The 4319-nt window shown below is 36.7% G+C and overlaps 1 pseudogene; it reads left to right on the top strand.

The window, feature by feature from the left end:
* The first annotated feature begins 869 nt into the window (after window positions 1-869).
* Window positions 870-1370, top strand: LOC116915001 (annotated as a pseudogene).
* The last annotated feature ends 2949 nt before the right edge of the window (window positions 1371-4319 follow it).

Genomic DNA, 4319 nt, shown 5'->3' with positions numbered 1-4319 from the left:
AGTGACTTCTATAATTTATTCTAATTTTCTAAACATTGTTTCTAACAAGTCTGATACCAATATAATTTTAATTGTTTTCTGTAGTGTTTGTGATGAGATAATATAGACATAATAGACCTGAAAGAGGCTATAATTTCCTATGGAATATGTTCACCTTTTGTTAAGCAAATATTAAATAACTGGGCTACCCAAATAGAATTATTCCCCAAGATTGGGAGGAATTGGTGACAGCTGTCCTAGAAGCCAGTCAACAATTACAATGTTTAATGTCATGGAGAGAAGAAGCCATGAATATTAAATAACAAAATAGATCAAGAGGAATAAAGACTGGTAAAGATAAATTGCTTGGTGAATGGAGGTATTCTGACCTACAAGAACAAATTAGACTTGATGTGCCATTATAGAAATATGTCACTTGACTGTAGGAAGTAGTCTTTTGTCTCTAAACGTCTTTCTCCCTTACTTAGTGTTGGGAGTTGGAGGGTTTTAGGGTAAAGTAGAGTTTGGGAGGGTGGTAGATATAATAACGAAAAAAATACACCAACACCTTCCTAAATCATGAGCAATTTTTTTCCTTGCTGGATACATTAGATGCTTCTCTTTCCCAGGAATTCTAACGTATCCTCACAGCCCAGCATGAATATGTCTCATCTGTCTAATTTGATAATAGAATTTGTCAATGTGTAAATAGTTTAGGTATACCTTTTCTTCAATCTCTTAGTAGTTTTATCTCTCTGTGCTGTCTCTACACGTTTCTCCTTAGACAGTGGGTGGTGTCCTTTGTCTTTCACAGCTCTTCATTTAATCACTTTCTATTTTTAAGAAGTCTTCATCGGGCCTCTGGAAGATGGGTCCCACGCAGTGTCAACATGAGAATCGAGAAGTGTTATTTCTGCCCCGGGCCAATCAACCCAGGCTACGGCATGATGTTCATCCGCAAGGAATGCAAGGTGTTCTGATTCTGCGAATCCAAGTGTCATAAAAACTTGAAGAAGAAGAAGAAGAAGAGGGACCCACGAAAGGTCAGGTGGACTAAAGCCTTCTGTAAAGCAGCTGGCAAAGAGATCACAGTGAACAACTCATTTGAATCTGAAAAACGTAGAAATGAGCCTGTGAAATACCAGCGAGAGCCGTGGAATCAAACTATTGATGCAATGAAGAGAGTTGAAGAGATCAAACAGAAGCGCCAGGCTAAATTCATAATGAACAGATTGGAGAAAAACAAAGAGCTACAGAATGTTCAGGACATCAAAGAGGTCAAGCCGAACATCCATTTTATCTGGGCTCCTCTTGCAGTCAAGGGAAGTAGCCTGGCTGAGGAAAAATGGTGTGCAGTTGTTGGGGAGGATGTGGACATGGAGGCTTCCTGACCGTGCTGCCTGCAAGCAGCCCTGTGCACACTGAGTCAAGCAGAGGCTTTGGCCCCTGTTATTCATTGGTTCCAGGTCCCTCAGACAAGAGTGATTCAACGAGCTTCCCCAAATGTTGCAGCCTGTAAAGCATCCCCTTGTGGGCATTAGGTCTGCCAGCATTCTGCTTCCTGCGTTATGCTCATGCAACAGGACAGATGAAGACACGAACTGTGGGTATAACATGGCTGAGCTTGACTGTCTTTTCAGTGTGAAATTTTGACACATATTATATTCCTTGCATTGGGATAGTCTGTTTACTAGAGTTATTGAATGGAGGTTAGCAAGGACCTCCTTTGTCTATGAGTCTCTTCTGTTTCAGACTAATGTGTTTAGTAACTTCTCAGAGTTGCATAATGGCATCCTTACAATACAGTTGGATTTCGTTGGGCCGTCTGACCTGCCTCGGCCCTTCTGATAGGCAGCTGTGATTATGGAGGTGGACTGGGTTGATAAACTTGGCCTGAGCGGCACCTTACTGTTTTTGCTTTGGAGGATGCTCAGTTCTAAGTGGTGACATCTGTCTCAAAAGATTCTCCTCTCCTTCCAGCCCAGCAGTGATCTAGAAGCAGAATAATATTGGTGACTTTCATAGTTTAACTTGTCGTTTTCTTTTCCTCCCCCTCCCCTTTTTTTCTAAGACAAGGGTTTCTTCATGTAGCCCTGGCTGTCCTGAAACTCACTCTGTAGACGAGACTGCCTTGAACTCACAAAGCCCCACCTGTCCTTTCCTCCCCAGTTCTGGGGTTTAAGGCATGTACCATTATATGCAGCATTTTTGATTTTTTTAAAACCTTAAAAAAAAACCAAAAAGAAACTCTGGCATTTAGAAAGTAGAACTTATGGATAGAATGCTATTATTTGTACATAAAGAAAGCCCTTCCTAAAGTTAAAAAATAGGTCTTAATTAGTCCTTCCAGCTCTGTAATTTCCTCCTTAATCCAGTCAATAATGTTTATCTAATATGATGACATTAAATATGTAAAACATATTTTAATTTATTGGTTATTTTATTTATTTACATTTTAAATGTTATCATCCTCCAGGTTTTCCCTCTGAAAACCCTCTTTCCCACTCCCTCTCCCTGCTTCTATATCCTATACCTTTTTTCTTGTATACAAACATAATCCTTCATTTTATGACTTTCTTTATTCCATGAGTACAACTCATGAGTATAATACTAACTTTCCTTTAATGTATCCATTTTTTGGTGGCTATATATTAGTTAAAAAATGTCTATGTGATTTTTACAGCTACACAATAATCCAGTGTGCAGGCACACTTAATTTATTTTTTATACCAACTATATTTTTCTTCTGTTATATATTTCAATTACACAGATCACTGCAATCAAAATCAATATATACATGTGGCATGTGTGTGTGTGTGTGTGTGTGTGTGTGTGTTTCATATTTTGAAGTTTGGGAATTTTAAAAATGAGGTTAGAAAGTAAAAAAAATGTACATGCAATTTTGTCAGCTATACCCTCTGTTCTTACAAAAGAATGCTCCAATGGTTGCCATATTTCTAGTAGGATTTCTCAGAAAGGTTCTCCTCCTCAGAGCTGTGACCTCAAAATATGACTACATATTTTTTAGAATTTTTTACTAATTTGATACATGGATTATAAATATTTTAATTGGTACTTTTCTAACTATAGATAAGTGTGCAAATGTATTTAAGAGCTATTTTTACTCCTCAGTTTGGTGTTGGGCATTGAATATTTCCTGTCTTTGAACCATATCTAGAACTCTTTCTGAAACTACTTGTTTGTTTTATCTGTCTCTTTGTTTGAAATCTTTGAGGATTCCCTATAATTTTTTATCCTATTCACCCTGTGAATTCCATCTATTTTAAGATTCAATCCTTGAAATTTTTTTCCCCATCAAGGTCAATTTGTGATGTCCAAGTGATCTTGGATATATGGTCTACCACTAGATAGTGGTCAAGGTTTTAGCACCTACATTTTAGAGAAAACTGATCATTCCTCTACCAGAAACTAATTTCTTAGTTTCTCTATCATGGGAGTGAAACATTATTATGCCCATACACCCTCTTTGTGCTGGAACTTGGTCTGGTTTAGGTTTGCACAGGTATTGTGCTTGCTGTCAAAATCACTATGAGTTTTGTTTTTTTCTGGTTTTTCATGGTATCTAAGCCTATTTCCTTCTGTGCATGAACTTCCTGTGTCTCTGGTATTCTTTCCTCTTTCTCCTCTTTAGTAGCCCTGACTCTGAGTGGAGTAGAATTTGGTGAATATATGTTCTATTTGGAGCAAATATTCTCAGTTTCCTGTCTTTTGAACTTTTGGTCAATTGTTTGTATCTGGAGTAGTCATTATCTTCATAATCTGAAGCATCTGTGATTAGAGTTGAGAGACACCTTCATCTATGGTTATGATGAGGTTCATTAAGATTTAGTTTTAAAACTATATTCATTCTGAAATATATAGATAGAAACTACATATAATCATTGTTGTTAGTGATTTTTTATACCAAGTTTGCCATTTCTCTTTTAACTTTCTATCTAGAGATTTTTCCATATGAAATTTTCCCCATGAACTTTAAAAACTGTTCATGCATTTTGGTATGACATTCAACTAGCCTTTCCGTCAGACTATGGAAGATTCTTCCTAGTACAAGGGGTAAAGTGTAAACAACCATGTTTTGTACTAGTATTTCTTAAAGTGTTTTACATTTAGATGTAGAGTTAGTTTCACATCAACAACACAATGATGGATTTAATTTTAACCTTTATTCTTTTCCCAAGTAGAGCTTTGATTCTTTCTAATTAATAAAACAAAGTTGAGGTAAGATGACACTATACGCATAGATTATGTTTTGTGCTCACATGTCTACTGCTTTTTCATATTTTCCTTCAATGATTTATGGTCTAGTCATCAAGCAGCAA

This window comes from Rattus rattus, chromosome 13 (genome assembly GCF_011064425.1).
Source record: "Rattus rattus isolate New Zealand chromosome 13, Rrattus_CSIRO_v1, whole genome shotgun sequence".
Taxonomy (NCBI): domain Eukaryota; kingdom Metazoa; phylum Chordata; class Mammalia; order Rodentia; family Muridae; genus Rattus; species Rattus rattus.
The sequence above is the reverse complement of the archived record's forward strand: the minus strand, read 5'-3'. Positions and strand labels throughout refer to the sequence as shown.